Here is an 11,580-nt window from a genome sequence, read left to right as displayed (position 1 = left end):
TGTGTTTTTTTTTTTTTTTTTTTTTTTAATGGTACTTCATATTTTAAAAAGGAATGTGCCCTAATAGCAACTCTCCTGGATTCTCAAGTTTTAAAAGGTGTCTTAATCTGAATTGCTGTCATCTTGGTCTACTTCTAGATTAGACGGGGCTCTGAAAGGAAAACAGAATGAATACACACAACTTCCAATAAGACTAGAGAGATTGGGTAACTTGAACCCACCGCTGTATTCTCCGGTTTCTGTAACTGGGATATACATCATGCAACGGGCGATTCAGCTGCGGTGTAGCTGGAATATTCCAAGCAAATGTTTTTCATATGCTGCAGCAGAGATTCTTATCTTATTATGAAATAATTTAGTTATGGGATGGAAACAGTGTGTAAGCGCTCTTCAAATTATGAGAAGGCATTTCAGCAGAGTTGTAAACTGTAAAAGTACATCTGCATGTGGCATTTCTGAGTTATGGATGTTACAGCCACTTGTGCTTGCTGTGGAGGTACAACAGTTCTGCTGCCAGCAATGAAACACAGCATAAACCAAAGTTTGTGAAAGCGGGTCTGGGAAATGCGTGTGTCTGGGCATGTTACACCATGTGTTTTTTGCAGCTATCTAAAGGCTCGGCTGCAGCTCAGGTACAAAAGTTAATTCCTGTTTTCTTCCTCTAAGCAGAAGTGAGTTATAGCTACTCTTCCTCCCATAGCTTTGACACAGAAAGTTCTGGAAATGGATTAACATGAATTTATAGCTCATCCATATGTAGAATTTTGGTAAATATATAACTTATGCAATAATGATTGGCTGTGGGTAGTGTGCCAAGCACAATTCCTACAAGACTGTCTCAAAGCACCACGTGGGTAATTGGTGTAACAGATCCTCTTGGAGCACGCAGGTTTTGCACCTGGACAGTTTATGGTTTCGAGTCTTGGGGCCTTGCTCTATGTTAAGATGTCGGCGTGTTGCTGAGTAATTGCATGAAAGATGCCCTGGAGATGAGCAGTTGTGTGAGAAATGCTGGTTTGATTTTTGCGTTGCTTTGTAAAGTTTCCTGCAGACTCTTCAGCTGCAGCACAGGCTTCTGAGGTCTTCTGTTTGTTCCATTTTTAAAAGGCGGTAGCTCCTTGTCTCTAGTGCTGATCTAAAAGTTCAGCATCCCTGTTCCAAACAGCAGCATCTTATCCCTTTTGCTCAGCCCCTTTCTCTTGCTTGGCCCGGGGACCAAGAGAGGAGCCCAAGGGAGAGGGCAGCAGCAGTCAGGGAGAGGAGGAGCGGGCACCGGGGCTGCCCATCTGCCTTGGAACCGCTGCTGGTGCTGCTTCACCAGCCAGAGGAAGGGCAGGAGAGCTGCTGTCACCTGGGAACCCCTCTAGCCTGCCTCATGCTGTAGGACACCCTTTAGTGAGGGTGTTTCTTAAATGTCCTCAGCGCTGTGTAACTGGCTACCAAATGAAGAAGGCAGGTCCTGGCTATGGAGCCCCTTAAAGACGTTGGTGCTAAAGTATGCAATAAAAACATTCAATCAACAACCCAAGGAGGGAAAGGATGACTCTTTATTTGATTTTTATCTTTGAAAAAAAATATTTTTTAAACACGTGGAGGGTTTCATTTGTACCTTTTCGTGCGTGCCTTTTACTCTGTGTACAGTATCTCTGTCCATCTGCTTCTCATTAAACCCATGGTACAGCAAGCTCCAGCAGCCAGATATAGCGCCTATTTTGCCTGCCATTTCTTCCCTCTGCTCCCCTGGGAACTTCACCAGATTATTTCTTCCAATAACTATAAGCTCTGTGAGTTTTCTTGCTGAGGTGGAACAAGGCTTCAAGAAAATAAGAGTTAGAGCAATTGCAGGAGAGAGAAAAGAGCAATGGAGATAAAGAAATGAAATGATGATTAGTGGATGGCGCAGGTCACAGTAGCTAATAAGGGACCAAGAGGATGAGAGGGGACTAGAGATGAACAGTGGCTGCGGTGGGATTGGAAGCTGAGACTCTAGCTACAATTAGCTTTTGATAATGGGTTATTTGACTGCTTTTTGTGGAAGTGCTGGTTGTTAAGTCAGCTCAGGTCTGGAAGCAGTATTTTATCCATGGTACAGGAATCTGCTTGCACCACAACAGAAAATATCGCTACCGTCTGCTTCAACATTGCACTCTCACTGATTTTTGTTAAATGACTTCTTTACATATCCAGGATTATCTGTGGTTTTGCTTTTTCTGCATTATCCCCGCTTTCCATTAGGCTGGATAACAGAATAGTATTCCTTTTGTTCGGGAGTATATGCATCTTACCCATTCTGAGTTGCCATGTTGATTCTGGAGCAGGCATTTCTCTTAATTAGCACTAACCGTGTTGCAGGAAAGTTTGTTTCCTGGTTACTATGAGTTGACACATTATTTATATTAGAATTGGAAACTCTCCAAGGAGGTTTCAGGCAGATCTTCACATGAAAAGAATGAACTGCAGATGCTTGAAGACAAGAGATTTTTATTTTAATGTCCCGAAAATTGGACCTCTGTCTCCCATGAGGGTTTTTGACTCAGCACACCTCACATGCCTACAAAATTCTCCAGGGTCATCTAGAACTTGTCTTGTGTATAATCTGTTTTTCAATTGTCTGACACAGGCGATGGGGTGACAGTAAGTACTGATCCATCTGCAGCTCTGGACAGGAAGAAGCTGTCACCTAGTCCCATCCCATCAAGGGTCTAAAAGTCATCAGCTTTTGTAACAAATACATGATGTACGGGTTTTCAATCAGATTTCCTACATCAGTTCTGGTGTATGGCTTTATGAGAACAATGATATTGGTGCGGGTGTAAATATGGACTAAGCTACTCTAGTAAAAACAACTTTCCATATATGTGCATTTATCAATTTTAGGTAAAAATCACAGTGATATTACATAAGTTAACACTGCTAAAGGAACACTAAAACCCCTACTTAAAAACATTAGAATCTTTCCTCTTCCTTTTTAAACCAGGCTGTTTTGTCACCTCAATTAATACAATTGACAAACAACAGTCTTTCTCTACATACATCTTGTTATTAGAAGCTCAGTAGTCCAATCTTTACCTACTATAGTCCAATCACTCACCAAGAAAAAGAAGAGAGTCAGAAGGAAAAAAATGCTATTCCAAAGAGCAGAGTTCTCAGTATAGAGTTGCTTGTCCCTGATCAATTTCTTGTTCTCCCTGTTTAATTCAATCTAAGGCAAAACAAGGACTTCTAGCAAAACATGTTTTCTTTTTTTTTTCTTTCATACAATCCTAAATAAAAAAGATTAAGTTATAGCGGAGATTACAGCAAATAAATGAACCAGAATGGCATAGGTACTCCTGCTTTAGGGAAAAATATACCCGAGTCTTCGGTGTAAAACTGGAATATTTCTTCTGGAAATTTTTCTTGCCCGTTAACCTGAAACTTTATTTTTACTCTCCGTGTTGGTCTAGACGCTACTGCAGACCCTTGCAATGAACCTTCTAAGTTAAGACTGGTACCAGCCTGCAAGTACTGACCTGACCCTTTCCCATTTAGTGAGGCAAGAAGCTTCTTCTCATGTGAAGGGCTGAACAAGCCTACTAGTGTCTCTATCTTAAACATAGCTGTTAATTTGAAGGTGTTAACATGTACCACCTGGTCCTGTGAGGACAGGATTAGCCAAGGGTATCATTAACACTAATAACTTGTTGAATGAAAAGTAAAAATGAAAGCTGAGGAAGTCTGCAAGGGTGTAATTGCTCCAAAATTAACTTTCCAGTGTTTCTACCTTATGGAATGTCATATTTGCTAGGAAATGTGAAGAGCCAATGAACAGATGATATATTTTTTGATGAACTAGTGAAAAAAGTGTGGAGTTTACTTTCCCACTTCTAATATTGCTTGCACCTTGTTTTCTTTGACTTGTCTCAGCCCAAGCTGTAGGCCAGGGCCAGCTACAGAGCATGTATGTGACTGAGCAGCTACAGAAACACGTTCTCCAGTTGACATGTGTCCACCTCGCTGTTTCAGCCACAATATCCTCATCACTGTAAACATCGGAGTGAAAAACACTCATCCCCAGCAATGCTGTCAGAGATACTCCTTAAAAATACATTGAAACTGAATTGCTAGGTAAATTAGGACACTGGGAAATGGGTGGATGTTCCAGTATAGTCCTAACGCTCACCTTACAAACCACAGCAAAAGGTCTTGCGTGTTTTCACACTGGGTAAATATAAAGGATAAGTATAGAAAATCACAGTTTAAATCTTTTCCTGATGGCTTCCCTCTGCACTGGTTGCCTTTTATGCCTGCAGGTGGAACATCTTTCAGGAAAGTGGCTTCAGCTCACCAGCACAAATACCATCCCGCTGATGTCAAAGGTACTGCATGTTCCTGCCATTGCCAAATTCCAGCTTCACTGATGGCACAGTTATGTATTGCATTCACTAAAAATATTTTTCCCATCCCTGAGCAAAGATTTTAATAAATGAATGCTACAGTGAAACTTTATTCAGCAAAAAATTTATCCAGTTCCAGGGAGAAATATAGCAGTACTTGAGCAAACTGAACTATTTTTATTAAACTCTTTTTGAATTGCTGAAAATCTTCATACAAAATACTGTATTCATCGACAATTTTTGCACAGAAAAACCTAAATTAAAATAAGACATCAAGTTTCTGGGTCTGCAAAAACCAGCTAGGTTTTCCAAAAATCAAAAAAGTTGACATTTTAGTTAGTGTTTATTTATTTTATATATGTGGAACTTGTTTACTACCACTTCTAGTACATATGAAATTATTGAAACTTCTCTCTGTATATGTAGCTTATTTTTACTTAATTGCTAATGTATTTTCAATGAACGACGTGGTGGTGAGTGGGAGTTCAACTGCTGTTAAATGGCCTGCATTCATCTCCCCTTTCTTGCGTCCGGAGAAAAGAAGAATTAATTATAAAAAAATCTTAAAATGTTATAAATGAGTTATTATCTACTGTTTTAAGAATTGAGACACTGTTAAACACAGATCGCTTCCAAAGAAACAAATGCAAATTCTGGTGTTGGTTTTTTTTTCTGGTCTAAAAGTAGGGGTTGAGGGGTGTTGGGGTCCAGAGAAATTGTAAGTTCTGCTGAAAAAAGTTCTTGTTCTTCTTCTTTGCTGGTATAATGTTATACATGCTATAGTCATTTTGCCTCCGATGTAAGAATGTGTATTTTTTTATTATATTTATATCAAAGTAAATGAGGATGACAAATGGTAACATCCACACTGCTGCACAGCACAGGAAGGGCTCATGTTTTTCAGTCAGATTCTTTCTAGGTCATGAGTGACTTGAATGAAGATGTCAGTATCCTGCATCTGTTTTCCTATCTTGCCAGATGTCTTGAGGCGAGATAAGAGGATTCACGCAGCTAGGAAAAAACCCCCACTTATCTGCATTGTGTTTTTTGTGTGTCAGCAGAAAATATCGGGCATCCCTTGGCAAACGGAGTGCTACCAAAAGGTTTCACTTGGCTTAAACTTACATATATTTAGTAAAGAATATAACAATATATTTGAAATAATATCATTTGCTTAAATTTTTTTAAACTTTTCCACTCGATGAACTGAAAATATGACTGCTGCAACTATTGCCAAAATTATGATTCTCTTAAAAATCCTTTGAGAAGAATTGACAGTGACAACTAATATCCCCAGTAAATTATTGTGGTTTGGCTTTGATTTGTGGTTAAGTGCGGCTGGGGTGTCAGCTGGAGGTGCAATTTGCAGAAGTGCTTCCAAAATAATAATTCATTTTCAGTTGTAGTTGGACAGTTTTTGAACTGGGTTCAGATTTGGTTCAATTCTCTGTTTTAAAATACTTTTATCTTGTACTGTTTCTGCACTTCAAAGATTCTCTTGTTCTCACCACCATAGTAGTTATGTGATAATCATTCTTTCATAAAGAATGGCTCTAGAAGGCCAATAAATAAATAATTCATGTTATAACCCCTAAAGATGTGTTTTCTGGATAGGTTGAAGACTGTATGTTAGCAGGGGGCTTGGGTTACATTTGGACACTTTTAAACTGACAGTCACACTTTTAACATGAATAATTGCTTTTGATCATAATAGCAGCCAGTCTGCAAGGACTAATAAATTCCACTGAGCTACCCAGAGATATAGCTTAGTCTCCTTGGAATCTATAATGCATTTTTAATCGGACTATTATGGCTCTGTGGTACCTGCATATTCCATTGAAAGCTTGAAAACCATTCAGTTATAACTCAGTAAAAATTGAGAGAGTCGTATATCCTGCCTGGGTTTCTTAAAATTTTATTTTTGGCTTGTCATAATTCCCAGAGATTGGGGGAAAGGTCTCACTCTTTTCAACCTGCTTCTCTGATTATCCGCTTTCCCTTGCTGGTTTCTTCCTTATCAGTAAACTCTTTGTTCCCTTTCTTGGCTTGTAACTGTTTGGGTGCTCATTGTATGAAAGTCTAGGGAAGTAACAGTCCAACCCAAGTGGTGGATAGCATAGAGGGTCATATCTGCCTTTGTGAGTACTGTGGCCTGATAGCAGTGAATTTCTTTAAAGGAGGATCAATGGGCCTGGCATCCATACTCTACTCGTTTCAGGTTTTTTCTTAGCCAAGATCTAGTTTTTCCATCTAGACCAAACGCCCTTCAGCAGCCAGAGCAGGCTTTAGCACAGATTTGTGTTTAGAGCACACACAGTGTGAGGGAGAACGTTTACGACAGGAGTACGTTCCTGGTCTAGTCTAAAATGTTAACATAGGTGTTCTCTAGGTGAGCCTACCTGAGAGCAGAGCATGAACTAGACTGTTCATCTGGCTTTCCTCCTTGCTTTTGAGAGAAGATGAAGTATATGTGTATTTCTTCTGTCCTGGTCCTGGGACTGAAGGGAAATTCCTGCCTTATCCCCTCCTATCCATTAATGATGAATTATAGTTGTGTGGTGTTTTTTTTTTAATAGCTTATTTTGCTTTCTCTTCCATGGAGGTATGAAGAAGACTCTCAACTGAGCACTGCTGTTAGCAAGAGTTTCAAAATGGTAAGATGTCCCTCCTGTGTTTTTAAAGGGCAAAGAATGCTATATGAATGCTTTCCATATTAGCATGTCAGTAACAACAAGATGTTTTCATGCTGTGATACCCTGAATAGTTTGTCTTCACTCCAACTTGTATGTTTCTTCCATTAGGTAGCCCATTTATCCTTTCTGTGAGGCTTCCAGAAAGATTGGTGCCATGAATAGTGGTTGGATATAGTTCTGATGATCACTTATTTGCTTGGAATGGAATCAGAACTATGTATTATTTGTTACAGGACACTAAACAGCCATCAAGTCAGGATTTTATCAGTGTGGGCCAAGTTTCAACCAGCAAGGGAAGAAGGAAATGTCCCTATATCATTCTCTTCAGGCTCTAAAAATAATGGTTTTCTTTAATGACCCTCAGCTGAAGGGTATTCTAGAATTACTAAGTACTTTATCGATATTAAATAAGGGTGAGTGCATCCATTTGATAGGTGTTATTAAAATCAACTCTGTAGCTATATAAACTCAGACCAACTAAATGACTTGACTGTGGATAAACATGACCTCCCGGCAGGCAGAGCCAGCCACAGCTGGGACCTCAAATTTCTTACTCCAGCCACTAACCCACATAGCAGGGATTCGATGCATGTGCTTTAACACTGGATACTCTGGAAATACATCTCCTCCCTTGAAAAAATGCCCTGCATCTGGGATGCAAAGTCCTATCCTGCCTTTTGCTCTGAAACCAGAACTATTTTCAGTAAAAAAAAGAAAACAATCCTAGTCAGCTAGCCCACTTCTGAAATTTATTTGCCCCACTGAATTTCGTCGTCTTCAAAGGGCTGACTAAAATCTGGACACATGAAGAGTATCTCTCCTTTATTTCATCGTCTTGCTTGCCTTTGAGCTAGTTTCTGCCTTTTTCTAATGAGCTGACTTGGCTGCCAGTGCTGCTGGCATCCCCTGGGGCCCGGGAGCGAGGCGGCCGTCTGAACCCTTCCCTTTACCCTGCTTCACAACGTGCATTTTGGGGGAATGGTTTCCACTGTTTATTGGAACTGGGATTAAGAGTGGCTGTGTTTTGAGTGACAGACACTTCTGGGGAACTGTAAAAGCCTTCATTTCACTTATTCCTTTCTTTTCACACCACTTAGACAGCATTGTAAAGCTGCACTGCTGTTATGAGTGAGAAACAACCCCACTGCAAAGCAGCGGCTTTAAAGAACCTGGCTGCCCCTTGGCACCTAGACATTCAGGCTGGGATAGGCTTAAAACCTTCACCCCACTCACTGCCTGTGGAATACTTGTGGAAAACAAAAATAATGCTTTTCCTGTTCTTCCCAGGACCAGCTATGTCTGTTATAGTCACCTCACTGCACAAGGTCACCTAACACTGACATCCCTTCCAGCTAAACTGATCACCAAGTGAAGGCGATGAAAACCCAAACTTTCAGCGGTGGCTTTGGATCTCTGCAGTAATGTGGCTTTGTTTGGCCACGTGTGTGTTTGTGGCTTTTAAGGGTCTGCCCAGGCCCTGAAGTTTCAAGCGTAAGCTAGTAATTTATTACAAGCTTTGCACTTCAAGCATTATTTTTTTTTCACTTAAAGTTCTACTGTTACTGTCCAACTTCTGCTCTTGCAGCAACGTACGTACAGACTAAACTGGGATATTGGTATTTCTGGAGGATATTGTTTAGAATGAAAGCAAAACAAAAACCAACAAAAAACCCTAGCCTGCGGTGAGTTCTCTGTTTGCAAACCATTTTTGCTACATCTTACCTGGAATATCTCCAGCTCCCTTTTTTCCACTGGCTGGTCATGACAGATTCCCAGAACTAATAAGCCACCCTTTCTTCTAACAAGAGGAAGGCTCTGGGTCTGCCATAATTGCTTCTAGCATCCTGGCTCTACCTGGAGTGCTTCCATCTCCTGGAAAGAGTCCAGTGTCTGCTCTGCAAACCACAGTGCATAGCTTTGGTTCTTAAAAATACTACAGATTTACTTTCTCAAATCTACCTGTATAAGAGTTCAAGACTTAGCAGTTCTTACTGGAGTATAAAGCAGAGTTATTTAGTTTTGACTTTACACTTGATGCCCATAAACATTTTGATTAAGAAATTATATCTTCAATCACTTTTTTAATAACCCTAAGCTCTGTATTTTTACATAATAGCATTTTAAGTATTTATAGTGTATTTCAATAGAAGACAACACAGAATGTATTTGATTCCCCTTATTCTTCTACTTCTCTTCAGATGAGAGTTGCTTTGTGTATTTATATATCCTTACAGATTTGGTATAAGTAATTCCAGATTTGTATTTGCAACTTTTTTGTTTTGTTTTGTTTTTTTAAGAACAATAGGAACTTTGAAATCCCAGTCAAAAAGTGCTGTGTAGTTGAAAAGCTTGTTATAATTTTATAGCAGAGAAAAACTGCCAGCTTTTTGTCTCAAACCAGGAGTTTGAAAAATGTGAATGTATCAGTTACAAAAGGTATTAGATTTATTGCCTCCACAACCAGCATACTTCTGTGGGGCTGAAGAAGGTGCAGCAGGGTCTGGCTGCAGCCCTGCAGCTTCCTGCTGACCAGGCTGCTCTCTTCTCCACTTCATCTCCATTTATCCTCCGTATTTTTGGTAAACTCACTGAACTTCTGATAAAGTTGTACATCCAAGCATGGGAAATGGTTTCAGGCACTTTGTCTCAAAATTTCCTTCTCCAAAAGATAAGGGGTAGCTTTAAGAACATAATATATCACTGCCACCAGTTGCAGGCTGGATGTGACCCAATAACCTGGCTCACAAGTTCAGAGAGGTTGGTCCAATTAAACATTGTTGTGTTTTGCTTTGTGGCGTTTGGTTTTTTTTGTTAACAAAAACAGATGTTTGTTTTCATAAACGTTTTGGTACAGACCAAAACGAAACACAAAATCTAGTCAGTCGGTGCTTATATGCTGTTCCACTGAAGCGTTGAACGTGTTTAATTTTCATATTTGCTCACTTTCAGTTAACTGCTGCCTGTTATGTTGCCATCAGCATCTTCATGGCTGTAGGAGACTTGTGGCTGCTGGAGGCCCAGTCGCGGGGGCGCTTGTGTGGTGTGAACCTGCATGGGCCATGCAGGACGCCTGGAGTCCTTCTGTCCACTAGATGTAAGTCATTGTTTGCACGTAGCTTCTGCCGTGGGGTCCTGGGAGGGGGAGAATGGAACTGAAATGCACTTTTTGTCGATGCTGTGCGTATTTGCATGACCTCCCGTACATCTGCGCACTCAGACCACCACCCTGTGATCTACCTTGCCAACAAAGCCAGCTGTACACAATGAGGAGCCAATCCTTGTGATATACTGCTCCCATATCATCTACAGCGTAAAAATTATTTGTAGGAAGGACTTGGCAAATAGTTTTTGAGAAATTAATACATCTGCAAAAAGCTATGACTAAACTTAACAAAAAATTAGGATTGGAATAATTTATTGGGTTATACTTTGGAAACCCTTCCCTTTGGAATACCTTCATTTCATGACTCTGTTGTGCTGCTTTCCAATCTTTAATAAATGTACCAATAATATAATTAAATATCAGAGATTTGGTTATTTAGTTTTTGGTTATTTTTTTTTCTCTTCATCTGTGGAAGAATAGATTTTGGGGTTTTATTATTTCTCCAGCGTCAGGAATATGCATGTATGTCTCTGGTTACGCTCACAGCCATTCATTTTCCTCGTTAATATTTGTGAGACAACTCCTCACAATGCCTTGTGAAAAAGCCCAAAAACTCTATTTTTGCCTGTTCTGTTAAATTATAAGCGTAGTCAATTCAGGAGGGAGGGAACAGCTTTTCTTTAAAGAAACCACTCTGCTTTGATTGAGCAGTTGATGCTTTTTATTTCAATGTTGGACTACGCTTAATAACTTTTCACTAGTTTCCCACTAACATGTTTATGATTATTACTAAGGAATGATTTATTATAGGCTACAGTTAACCAGAATTTTTGACATACTGTATGCTATAAATCTTTGAATTGACTGAAGCTACATACTCTGACAAACTCTAAAAACTCGCAATGTATTTGCCTCAGCTTTGAAACAGTATATTTTGAAATACCTGAATTTGCTGCCTCCTACTTCAGGTTATACCTGGCTTAAGGATAAAGTGAGAATCACTCAGACTCCATCCAGCAACAATTACTGTAATTAGCAATTGCCAATTTTTTTGTTTCCCATGCTTAAGAAGTGGCTATTGGAATGGTTCCTTCCAGTTGTTTGTTTTGATCACTCATTACTTAAGGTGCAGTGAATCTGTTCCTTGCTCTCCATGGTCAGCAAGTTAATTTCCTGGAAGGCTTTTGACTGTTCCTTCCCAGTTTTCACACAACACAAAATGTGGTGTAAGCGTAATGGGCTGTGGTTTTTTTCATCTTTCAGTAACTTATGATTAGATCAGATTATGTGGGAAAATTATGTACAAATATGGGTAGAAAAAAATCAGTTTCTAATTTTTAACAGAATATTTTACCAGAGACAAATTTCTTTCATATTATTCTTCTTTGTCTGTCTTGTCCAATATTTG

Source organism: Calidris pugnax, unplaced genomic scaffold (assembly GCF_001431845.1).
Source record: "Calidris pugnax isolate Ruff unplaced genomic scaffold, ASM143184v1 scaffold196, whole genome shotgun sequence".
NCBI classification, from domain to species: domain Eukaryota; kingdom Metazoa; phylum Chordata; class Aves; order Charadriiformes; family Scolopacidae; genus Calidris; species Calidris pugnax.
The sequence above is the reverse complement of the archived record's forward strand: the minus strand, read 5'-3'. Positions refer to the sequence as shown.